Source organism: Sphaeramia orbicularis, chromosome 2, assembly GCF_902148855.1.
Source record: "Sphaeramia orbicularis chromosome 2, fSphaOr1.1, whole genome shotgun sequence".
Classification (NCBI taxonomy): Eukaryota; Metazoa; Chordata; class Actinopteri; order Kurtiformes; family Apogonidae; genus Sphaeramia; species Sphaeramia orbicularis.
In genome coordinates this window covers 27924817-27937685 of record NC_043958.1, presented here as the reverse complement: position 1 = coordinate 27937685, position 12869 = coordinate 27924817, and the positions used below count along the sequence as shown (strand labels likewise).

General features: G+C 40.1%; 1 protein-coding gene across 1 annotated transcript in view; it reads left to right on the top strand.

The window, feature by feature from the left end:
• Positions 1-4418: 4418 nt before the first annotated feature.
• LOC115433363 (NLR family CARD domain-containing protein 3-like) overlaps positions 4419-12869 on the top strand; it is a 102953-nt gene continuing 94502 nt past the window's right edge. The window contains exons 1-2 of the mRNA XM_030154734.1: positions 4419-4468; positions 10554-10626. The gene's annotated coding sequence lies outside the window, so the exon portion shown is untranslated. The remainder of the gene's footprint in view (positions 4469-10553; positions 10627-12869) is intronic.

Below are 12869 nucleotides of genomic sequence, written 5' to 3'. Positions count from 1 at the left end.
CAAGTAGCGACGCTACTGCCCAACACTGACGACAGATATAGAGTCGAAGAATGCACTGAATGCAATTATTAGAGTTCAGATTTATCAGACCAGAATGTAGTTTATCTAGCAATCCACTTAAATGCCAGGAAAAAGCAAACAATCTGGAGGTTTAATGTGGGAATTCGAAACAATAAGGAAATAGTTGAAGACATGAAAAAGCAAATCTGACAATATGTGGATGAGAATAATAATGGACAAGTTGAACTAACAGTTGTTTAGGATGCTCTGAAAGCAGCTGTTCAGGGAAAACTTATCACTAAAACCGCATCATTAATAAAGCAAGATTAGCAACGTCCAGATATCCACTGAAAGGTGAAGGGAAGTAGAGCAGCAACACCAAATTATGAAGGAACAGAGTGTACCAACAAATTCAGGATATTAAAACCAAAATAATGATATACTATTAACTGAAATAGAAAAATGGGGGGGGGGGGGCCAAAATCAGATATGAAACCCTCCAGCTGCCCGAAGATAAAGGTGGAATGACTTTACCGAAATTAAAGGAATATTTCTATACAGCCCAACTAAGACCTATCTATTGTTGGTGCAACTCTAAGTATGAGGCTAAATGGAAAGAAACTGACAAAGAAATATATCAACAACTGATTCAAAATACGATTGGAGACAAGGAGCTATACAAGAACTTTAGAAAAAAACCCATAGATCCAATAACAGGTCATACATTAGAACTATGGTTTAAAATATTAAAAAGCTGCAGAGTTTCCAGAATATACAAGAAAAATCTGATCTGGGGACACATGACTTTTATAGATATCTACAACTATGAAATTATTACCGAAAAGAACTCCAGGTTAACCCCTCCAGGGAAGTGAACAGTATGATCCAAATCATAATCAAAGCGAATAAGGAAAGTAAAACAAGAGTCATTTCAGCAATCTACTGTGGTTTCAACTCACATGACACTCAACCAATTATATCAAAGAAAAATGGGTGAAGGAGCTCAACGTGGAAATTCCAGATGATGATTGGCTGAATATGTAGAAGATACACCGAACATCCACTAGTTCATGGATCTGGAGGGAGTTCTTCTGGAAAAATGTGGTGCATTTCTTTATTTCACCTAAGATGAAAAGTAAGCAGTTAAACAGACAGAAGAAATGTTGGAGGGAATGTGGAGAATTTGATGTAGATCACACACGTCTTTTGGAAATAAGTGTGTTTTGGGAGATGGTGTGTGGACAAACAACACCAAATAATAACAAATAATGGGGGATGAGATTCCAATGTGCTGTGATGGACAGTATTTGTGGAACTTTTCTGATGAAAGTGTAGTGGGAAACCACATATACTTGGTTCATATACTTTCAGCGGCTTTTAAAAAGTTATTACAAGGAACTGGGGAAAGACAGAACCACCAACAAAGGACCAATGGATCACAATTATTGAAGGAATGTATACAATGGAAAAAATAACTGACAAACTGTGACTACAAGAAGCACAAATGGACAAAAATAGAATAAATGGACTGATTACAGAACCCAGAATGGAAGGACTGAATAATGTGAATGCACTGTTCCTACCCAAGGTTTGGTTTGGGTTTTTTGTTGTTTTTGGTGACTATGTGTTTATGAAATTTCAATAAAAACTTAAGGGGATAAAAAAAAAAAGAAATCACCTCTACTTCCTCCACAAACTGAGGAGAGCACAAGCCCCGCCCCCCATCATGTGTCTGCTGCAGAGGCTGCTCCGCCTCCTTCCCACAGACACTACAACACAGTGAACACAGACACTCAGATCAGGGCTGTCCGTCCTCCCTCCCTCACAGACATATTTTACACCCACCCCACCCACAGACTCCCCCCACTCCTTCAGTGTCCTGCCTTCAAGGTAAAGGTACCAGAGTCTCTGGGCCTGATCCACCAGACTGCAGAACACCTTCATCCATCTGAACCCTGTCCATCTCCTTCCCCCCTTGCCCCCAGACTGTAACTCACCCCCACATTTCCACCCAGACTGCACCTCAACTGTTGTTTCCACATCAGACTCCGTAGACTTAGATCCTGTGGTTTTGTCCATCAGCTGCTGACTGTCTTCTGCACTTTAAACATGTCTCTACTGTCATATCTACTGCTGTTTGGTTCCATGATAGCCCTTCTGACCTCAGAACCAGGACTGGACTGCACTACTGCTGCTACTGGAAACACACTGACATGTACACTTTATATCCTGTTATAGTTTACTGTTTATACTGTTATTTGTTATTTATTTATTTATTTTTTACCTCTTTTTAAATACATGACATTAAACAAGGTGAGAGAAAAAGTATCTCTACTCTCTGTATGTTACGCATCTACGTCTGCTGACATTCCAGAACGCCTGTTCACACTGAAATTAACATCAGGACAAACCTGACAGTCAAACTAAGCTCCTCCCACTGGCGCTGGTGGAACCTGTGGGACCAGGTGAGGTTCTGTTCCATTCCAGGACACAGTTCACCTGAGACACACCAACACGTCGACTCTTCCATCAGCCTTCCACAGGTCAGTTTTCTCTTCTTTCTCTTGTTTCTGTCTCATCTTTGTGCTGTTTGATTCGTTCTCCATAAACTTTCACCAGTTTAGTGTTGTTTATTACTGGTTACCCCGCCCCCCCAAAGGGGATTCATCTTTACAGAGCTGGATCAGATTCCCCAGATATATATTTACTGAAACCACCCCAGTGTTCGATCATTGTGTCACTTGTTCTGCTCAGTTTCCCCAGCATCTTCTCATATGCGGCTGTTTCTGTCATTTGAATATGATTTTTAGATTTAACAAACACTGAATATGGATGAAAGAGTGGATCAATGACAAAATAAGATACAATAGGTGCGAGGGGTGGGGTTTGTTCCGCCTGGTACCACTTGTTACCCTGCCCCCTGAAGGAGAGGGAAGGGGTATTGTTTTTGGTTCGGTTTGCTTGTTTCTTTCTTTGTTTATTAACACTTTAGCAGCAAAACTATTACTTGAATTCAAACCAAATTGGGTTTATAGATTGCCAGTGACCCAGAATGTATCTGATTGCATTTTGGGAAAAGTGGGTCAAAGTTCAAATTTAAAAAAAAAAAAAAAAATTTCATTAAAAAAAGAAAATTTAAAAAAAAAAAAAAAAAAAAAAAGGAAACAGCTGTTCTAATGTACGGAAGCGTATTGCATTCACAAAAAATAATAATTTCGGCTCTGTTTTTCTGAATTAATGAGATAATTATCTCATAATTACGAGAACATAAGGCTTTCAGCAGCACAGATAGAAGGAGCTCCTGTTGGATCAGGGACCACTGTCCCACTGACAGAGAAACAGAGCCACATTTTATTTTTTTTCAGAAAACAGTATCTCGTAAACTCAGAAAAACAGAGCTTTTTTTTTTTTTTTTTTCGGAAAACAGTATCTCATAAACTCAGAAAAACAGAGCTTTTTTTTTTTCAGGAAACAGTATCTCATAAACTCAGAAAAACAGCGCCGATTTTTTTTTTACTTATTTTTTCTCCTAATTATGAGATAATTATCTCATTAATTCAGAAAAACAGAGCCGAAATTTTTTTTTTTTTGTGAATGCAATACGCTTCCGTAAGAACGTACTCAAATTAAAAAAAAAAAAAAAAAAAAAAAAAAAAAGCTGATTTAAGTATTTAATTACAATATTTGAAACTTGAGTTTTCTTTTTTGAGGTTTTTACAAGTAGATTTTTTGTTTTGTTTTTACAAGCAAAAAAAGTTGTTGAAACCTGTGCAAACTAGAAAAGCACTCGAAGAGCGCAGACCTCTGCCAAGGCTGATCAGTGGCCCCCCCCCGTGGGCCCCCCCACGCCAAGGAGGTTATGTTTTTGCCAGGGTTTGTTTGTTTGTTTGTTTGTCTGTCTGTTTGTCTGTCCGTTAGTGTGCAACATAACTCAAAAAGTTATGGACAGATTTTGATGAAATTTTCAGGGTTTGTTGGAAATGGGCCCCCCCACCCCCGATCACCACCAAAATTTAATCATTTCTTCCTTATCCCATTTCCAACAAACCCTGAAAATTTCATCAAAATCTGTCCATAACTTTTTGAGTTATGTTGCACGCTAACGGACAGACAAACAGACAAACAAACAAACCCTGGCAAAAACAGAACCTCCTTGGTGGAGGTAAAAATGCAAAAAATAAATGCCCAGTTCAAAAATAGGCATACTGTGTGCAACTAAATGAAATAGTTGTTATATTCATAAGCTCAACAATAAGAGGCACATTGTTTAAAAATCTACACTTTGTTCCAGCATTCCGGTTACCTGTCCTACATTGTCCCACACAAACACAGCCCTTGTCCCACATGTCACTCGTCAGCCCCTGCTCACCTTAGTTCTGACTCCTCCTCTCATCCACTTCCTGTTGGGTTCATTTCTACTTTCTCTTCAAACGGCAGCAGCTGTGCGTCTCTGCTTCTCTCCATGAAGGTAATGTTGGACCTGTTTGACTTTCACCTCCTTCACTGTGGGTTCTTTACTTCAGTAGAAACAGTAGAAAGTGGATGAGCTTTAATCTATGTGTTGGAGTCCGTCTGCAGTGACTGTGATCAGACCAAGCCTCAGAGTAGAAGCTGATGTGAAGCTTAGAGGTTGAACTCACTGTTGTTGTTGTTGATGATGATGCTACTGAGGGTCAAGGTTTTTCTCCTCACTGGTCCATAAAACTCTTCTGGACTATTTCCATTAGACTGGACCGTGTGTTGAACTGGTAACTTTACATTCAGTAAAAGTCCAGAAAAAAACCAGCTGTCGTTAGATTCAAAATGGCGGATGGAAAACTCTGCTGCTTCGTGACAACGCCTTGATTTAATGCTGCGACACAGAAACAGGCGCTGAAGAACAGGAAGTGGTTCAAACTGTGTTGGAAACCACAAAGAGAATATATCAAACGTAAAATGAACTAGAAGCACTTGGAGAGCGCAGACCTCCGCCAAGGCTGATCAGTGCCCCCCCCCCCCCCCCCACGCCAAGGAGGTTATGTTTTTGCCAGGGTTTGTTTGTCTGTCTGTTGGTTTGTTTGTCTGTCCGTTAGTGTGCAACATAACTCAAAAAGTTATGGACAGATTTTGATGAAATTTTCTGGTCTGCACCCCCCCCCCCCCCCCCCCCCCCCCCCGTGGGCCCCCCCACCCCCGATCACCACCAAAATTTAATCATTTCTTCCTTATCCCATTTCCAACAAACCCTGAAAATTTCATCAAAATCTGTCCATAACTTTTTGAGTTATGTTGCACACTAACGGACAGACAAACAAACAGACAAACAAACCCTGGCAAAAACATAACCTCCTTGGCGGAGGTAATAAAATAACCCAAAGTAACTTATAAAACAGATTTGGTAGGTATTCATAAGGACTTTGAGGATTGACTTAAATGATAGATTTGTGTAAAAAAAAAAAAAAAGCCAAAATAGGCCTGATATCGGATCCAAAAAAAAAAAAGAACATCAGTGTTTTTGTACGTACACAAAAGGTTAAAATGTCCTGTTCCAGACAAAACTTCACATAAAATACAATTAAATATGTGAATTTCTATGACACCAGTTAGTGTTGGAGCAAAAATGAGCCATAATTCAAATTTCATTCGGGGCAAAAGAAAGTAACGGATCCCACCAGACCATAGTCACAAAAGCACCGACTATTTAGTTTGAAGAAAACAGACACATACGTTTCCAACTACAACTGTATTATATACAACATATGGAAAATAAGGAACCAGTACCTGTCCATCATTGGACTTTCCATATTCATGAACTTCCTCTAATCCAGGGGTTCCCACAGTGGGGTACTCATACCCCCAGGGGTACTTGGAAGAAGTCCAGGGGGTACTGGAAATATTTTTGGAAAAATCCAATAAATTAGTCAACATGTACTGAATATGAAATAAAAAATGAGAATTATTGCAGAAATACAAAACACAATAAGTACACTCACATAATAGTTTTATTGTCAATCATCTTGTTGAAGCTTTGGTAACATTTGAAGAACATTTATATTTTATATGATTCAAAATGAGTTTGAGTAGATAAGGAATTATTTTTAGTTGATGAATGGATCATTTATTAATTAATGGCCAATTTATTTATTTTTCTTATCAATGACCGAGGGCACTTTTCAGTTTAGATTTGGCACAGAAATTTAATTCAAATAAATATTTTTTTAATATATTACAGATAAATATATGTTGTTTGTTTACAAAGTTTTGTAAATATAAACAGACACCCTTGGCACAGGAACATATTTGGACACATTTTTTTTCAACCAAAAATGCTGAAGCCAGAGTTGGGGGTACTTGGATAAAAAAAGTCTTTTTCAAGGGCTACTCTGCCGTAAAAACTCTATTTCAGGGGGTACTCTGCTGTAAAAAGTCTATTTCAGGGGGTACTCTGCTGTAAAAAGTCTATTTCATGGGGTACTCTGCTGTAAAAAGTCTATTTCAGGGGGTACTCTGCTGTATAAAGTCTATTTCGGGGGTACTCAACTGTATAAAGTCTATTTCAGGGGGTACTCAACTGTATAAAGTATATTTCAGGGAGTGCTCAGCTGTAAAAAGTCTATTTCAGGGGGTACTCCACTGTGTAAGGTCTATTTCAGGGGGTACTCCTCTGTAAAAAGTCTATTTCGGGGGGTGCTCAGCTGTAAAAAGTCTATTTCAGAGGGTACTCTGCTGTATAAAGTCTATTTCGGGGGTACTCAACTGTATAAAGTCTATTTCGGGGGTACTCAACTGTATAAAGTCTATTTCAGGGGGTACTCAACTGTATAAAGTCTATTTCAGGGGGTACTCCACTGTAAAAAGTCTATTTCAGGGGGTACTCCACTGTGTAAGGTCTATTTCAGGGGGTACTCCTCTGTAAAAAGTCTATTTCGGGGGGTGCTCAGCTGTAAAAAGTCTATTTCAGAGGGTACTCTGCTGTATAAAGTCTATTTCGGGGGTACTCAACTGTATAAAGTCTATTTCAGGGGGTACTCAACTGTATAAAGTCTATTTCAGGGGGTACTCCACTGTAAAAAGTCTATTTCAGGGGGTACTCCACTGTGTAAGGTCTATTTCAGGGGGTACTCCTCTGTAAAAAGTCTATTTCGGGGGGTGCTCAGCTGTAAAAAGTCTATTTCAGAGGGTACTCCACTGTATAAAGTCTATTTCGGGGGTACTCAACTGTATAAAGTCTATTTCAGGGGGTACTCAACTGTATAAAGTCTATTTCAGGGGGTACTCCACTGTAAAAAGTCTATTTCAGGGGGTACTCCACTGTATAAAGTCTATTTCAGGGGGTACTCAACTGTGTAAGGTCTATTTCAGAGGGTACTCCACTGTATAAAGTCTATTTCGGGGGTACTCAACTGTATAAAGTCTATTTCAGGGGGTACTCCACTGTAAAAAGTCTATTTCAGGGGTACTCCACTGTATAAAGTCTATTTCAGGGGGTACTCCACTGTATAAAGTCTATTTCAGGGGGTACTCCACTGTAAAAAGTCTATTTCAGGGGGTACTCAACTGTATAAAGTCTATATCAGGGGGTACTCAACCGTATAAAGTCTATTTCAGGGGGTACTCAACTGTATAAAGTCTATTTCAGGGGGTACTCCACTGTAAAAAGTCTATTTCAGGGGGTACTCCACTGTATAAAGTCTATTTCAGGGGGTACTCAACTGTATAAAGCCTATTTCAGGGGGTACTCCACTGTAAAAAGTCTATTTCAGGGGGTGCTCAGCTGTAAAAAGTCTATTTCAGGGGGTACTCCACTGTGTAAGGTCTATTTCAGGAGCTACTCCGCTGTATAAAATCTATTCCAGGGGGTACTCCACTGTAAAAAGTCTGTTTCAGGGGGTACGCTGCTGTAAAAAGTCTATTTCAGGGGGTACTCCACTGTAAAAAGTTGGAGAACCACTGCTCTAATAAGTATCTGAGCACAAGGGCTAGTAGATGATATGGACCTAGTTTAGGTATTTTTGTCAGGAAAGTTTTAAGAAACCTGGATAAAAAAAAAAAATCTAGTTTCAAGTTCAAGTTTCAAGTTTATTTGTCATATGCGTTCAGGGTACAAGTACCATGGAAATGAAACACAGTGTGTCCTGGCTCCATCTTTGCCCCATATCGAAAATAAATAAACACATGACAACAATCACAGCAACAATTTTCAGTATCTAGTTCCAAGTAAAACCATGAAAAAATTAAAAACACTAATTTCATGGTAACGGATCAAATGCCTAAAATCTCCAGGCCCCAAACTTACATCCAATACAAATGAGTTTTTGGAAAAGGTCGTATAAAAATCTGACCACAGTATGTTGGATACACAGAATAAAAAGGAAAATATGAAAAAAAAAAAAAAAAAAAACAACTTCATGTATTACATTTGTCAAATATTTGTTAAACTTTATCAAGAGCAATTTTTCAAAACTAAAAACAAATCCAAAAACTAGACAAAATTTTCTAAAAAAAAAAAACCTCCCAAAAAACATAAAAAGAGTTATAATAGGGTATTGGGGGACAATTTGAATGTTTGACCACACATGTATACCTCCCCTTGACCACTGAACACAGGTCAGAACCACAACCTTTTGGTTTGGATTGATAGGGGATTCAATGACCTCTGCTCTGAACTGGTTTAGTCCTTCAGGTTTTAATGGAAGTCTGAGAAACCATTATCACATGGTCATCGTTCATCATCACCTCCATATTTTCTTTCTACACTTTGAGAATCAGCTGTGCTTGTCCTTCCCTTCAGGTCCCATCATCAGCTCCAGGAGGCCATCTAGTGGTCTGACAGTAGAACTACAGCACAACACACACACACACACACACACACACACACACACAGGTATCAGCCATTACACTTCAACTCACACTCACACCACAAACAGCACCCACAAACACCTTCATGAAGTCCCATCTACATTAAACACACACCATATGAGATGTGGGACGCAGGTCTTGGTCTAAAACCCTGAGTCTGGTTTATCTCTGACCCGCTGATCCATTACTGCTTCCAACACATAAACTTTAAGGTCCAAATGTTCACTTATCTACCTGATAGATCAAACCCACTGACATGTAACCATGGTAACCAGGTAGTAAACATCATAACCACATCACCTGTCAGTGTCAGGATGTTCTGGCTGATCAGTGAATAGGATCAAAAAGTCGCATTTTACAGAAAATAGTTGACATTTTACTGTCCTTAAATTATATTTTATTTCCATGTGTTTTTCTACAGATTGAGTAGATTTCAGATGCACTGGATCTGTACATTTTATCCATCATGTTTGACTTTTTGCTTATAATAATTCTTCTTTATTAACCCATAAAGTCCCAAACATCCACTGACGACCAAAAAGCATCTACTGACCTAAACTGTTTAACACCCGTTGATCCATTAATCCTATCAATCCATGTCAATAATTGGTGTAAAATACAGTTCTTCATCTTTTCATGGTCATCAGATATGACCCATTTGGACGTTCAGAGGCTCCGTAGTTACCATGGAAACATGTCATCTTCTACAGCATTGATTCACCAGTAAAACCCATAAAGTTGGATCAATGACAGTGGATGGAGACAGTAGTTTATACGTTCACTTACTGATATTTTTCTGAAAGAGTCCATTTTTCTTCAGTTTTCTCTGTTTCTGATGCAATAACCCTCAACTTTAATCTGAGCTTTTATGAACATCTGCATGATCAGTCAGTTAATCAATAGGAAAATAGTGTATTTTTAGTGAATAAATGTAAAACACAGAGGATAACATTACAATAAATGGTGATAAATCTCTGTGTCAGACCTGAACCTGGTCTCGGACCAGAACCACCAAAAACAATCATCAAATACGTTAAAATAACTTTTTAAGGAATAAAACCTGGTCGCGTGGACACCCCACCCAGTGTCACCGCGGTGCATTCACGGCCTGTGGGAACTCCTGGAAAACTTCTGCAGACCCTCCAACTAAAAATGTACATGAAAAAATAACTGCTATAAATCCATCAGGCGTCTGTTTTTTCTGCGTTAATCTATCAAACCTCTTCATTTCAACTCAAAATTAGCAAAAGGTCAATAATTTTCAGAATTTTAACCCTGGAGGATTAAAGATTTACACACCCTGGAGCCAGTCACAGTAGGTTTATTGTGTTGTCTGTATGTGATTGGATGATTTTCTGTGTCTTACAGTGACATATGTAGGACCAGAATGATCCAAAATATATTAGTTTATGGAACATGTACATTTATCATCAACTAAAAGCTGTCACAGACATTAAGAAAAAAAAATCCCATTGAAAGTTCCAGAAATTATTCAGTAATGTACAGTAATTAACAGATTTATTCATAGATGAATCAGTAATAAATGGATTGATGATTAATTTGAAGCAGAAACAGTATTTTCTGCTGCACATTTACACTCTGTCAAAGCATTAATGTGATGACCAAAGAAACAAGCCAATCACCGTCCAGTAACATGTCATGTGAGGGTTCAGAGCTCCTCCCACTGCAGACGTTGACACCTGATGTCTTTACAGGTGAGACTCAGATTGATCCTGGAAACAGCTCAGCGGTGACGAACACAAACCCTTTTGTGTTGGACGTCCACAGGTGAGTTTTATCTGTGACTCTTTGAATCCAATCAGGACGCTTTGATCTGAGTCTGAGACAATAAACTGATCTGGAAACACTTTACACATGTTTCTGATGTTTAAAGTCTGTATGGGTTCATGATGTTTTTATTGGACTCTGATAACTGTTGACCTTTGACCTTTCACATTCACAGCTGAGTCAATTATTGATGAACTAGAATCTGATCAGGTGATAAAGAGCTGCTGTTTAGGTCAAATAAACCAACTTTAACATGTTTCTGACCTTCCTCAGTCGTCGTCTACAGATAAAAGTCAGACACAACATGACACTAACACTTCCTGTCAAACCTTTCAAAATAAAAGTAGATTGAGCTGCTGTTTATCATGTAAAGGATGAATCAGTGTGGATTCACTTGCTGTGTGTCCATGAAGAGTGGTGACTCTATGGGTCTCCCACTACATTTTAAAAGAGGACATGTTTGTGATCCTCAGTAAGTGATGGTCAGTATCAGAACAGCACTGAGTGACCCTCGGTGGACGAGCATACAAGGTGCAGAGAAATGACTCATAGAACTCAGTCTGAGTTTAGGTCTGAGGGTCCACTGATCTGTTTCAGCTTTAACACATTCTTATCTTAGACCTGGACCTGTGTGAAGTTGGCCCCCCACCCAACGAAAATCTCTGGATAAATAGTCTCATTCGTTTGTGCTTCGTTTGTGCTGGTTTGTCAAACGTCATCAACCTAACGTCATCTGCTGAAAATAAATGTAATATCTATAAAACCATAACAGCACAAACAAAACTTTAACGGCACAAACGAAGCACAGACAAACATGACAAATTTATGAACAATATTTGAGATAAATAGGCCTTTTGTGTACATAGAAAAAGTTTTAGATCTTTGAGTTCAGCTCATGAAAAATGGGAGCAAAAACAAAAGTGGTGTGTTTATATTTTTGTTGAGTGTATGTGGGTATGTGTGTACATTTAGGTGTGTGTGTGTGGGTGTGCATGTGGATAGGTGGGTGCATGGGCATGGATGTTTGTGCATGTGGATGTGTGTGTGTGTGAATGGTTGAACATGTGGGATGGGTGGTGTGTGTGTCTGGGTGTCAGTGAGTGTGTGTGCATATGCTTGTGTGGGTGAGTGGGGGACTGGAGGGTGTGTGGGGTTTAGGGGGTTGGGCTTGGTGGGATGAGGGGGTGGGCCTCCAGGCCCCTGGGGTGCTTGGCGGTGGCATCAGGGTGCGCACTGGCCTGCAGTGGGTGGCTGTCTGGACCAGCCCAGACAGCTGTGCTGGGTGGGACCCCCTGCCTGGGGAGACGAGTGGCTCCTGGGCTTGTGGGGCTCGTGGGGCTCAGGGACCGGCGCCTCGCCTGCCCCTGAGTGGCCGGCCCCCGGCGGGGGGGTGGCAGCTGGTGTCCCTGGCCCCCTGGGGCCTGTGCTTGGCTGCTGTGGGGCCTCTGGTGGGGGCCTCCCTCGACCATCTTTGGGGCGGGCGCACTGTCGCCTCTCGGGGGGGCGGGCTGGATCCCCCTTCTCTGTGGTGTCTGCTGGATGGCCGGGCCTTGGAGCCCTCTTGGTCGGTCCCTGATCCTTGGAGGGAGTGCGGTTGCATGTGCGTGTTCTTCACCTCAGTTTGTTTGCCTTGTTCACTCTGTCACAGCAGATGAATGTGAACAACTGATGTTGCGTGGATTTGTTACTGGTATTATTTGTTACAGGTATTATTTGTGCAAGCATGGTATGCGATATTTTGTTCATGCTTTCTTTTCTTATGTTCATCATTTCATAGGTCTTATGTATTTCATTGTTTTGTTTGTTTGTTTGCTTGTTTGTTTGTTGGAGTTTTGTTTGTTTTGGGTTTTTTTCTCTCTCTTCTGCCCAGTTTACTCAGTTCTGGTTGTAGTTATTGTCACCATTATAATTGTCTCCATGGTTGTTACTGTTTGTATTGTTGATACTTTCTTGTGAGGGTCTTCGTCACCTTCTTCTTTCTTGTTCTCTCCCCTTCACCCCCCCCACCCCCCCCCATGTCAGGTCCGGCATTGAAATGTGGTTCAACAAAACTCATAATAAACACCGTAGAATATCAAAGGGCGCTTCATATACTTTATGAAGTTACGCTTGGCAAAGCAAATTTGTTCAGCACCAAAAGGAACCAGACTACCATTCTGCTGTAGGATGCTGGACAAGACAAGTAGGAAAAAAAAAAAAAAGTAGTGTGAGATACTCCCTGGTAAAATGTCCAAATAAAAGAG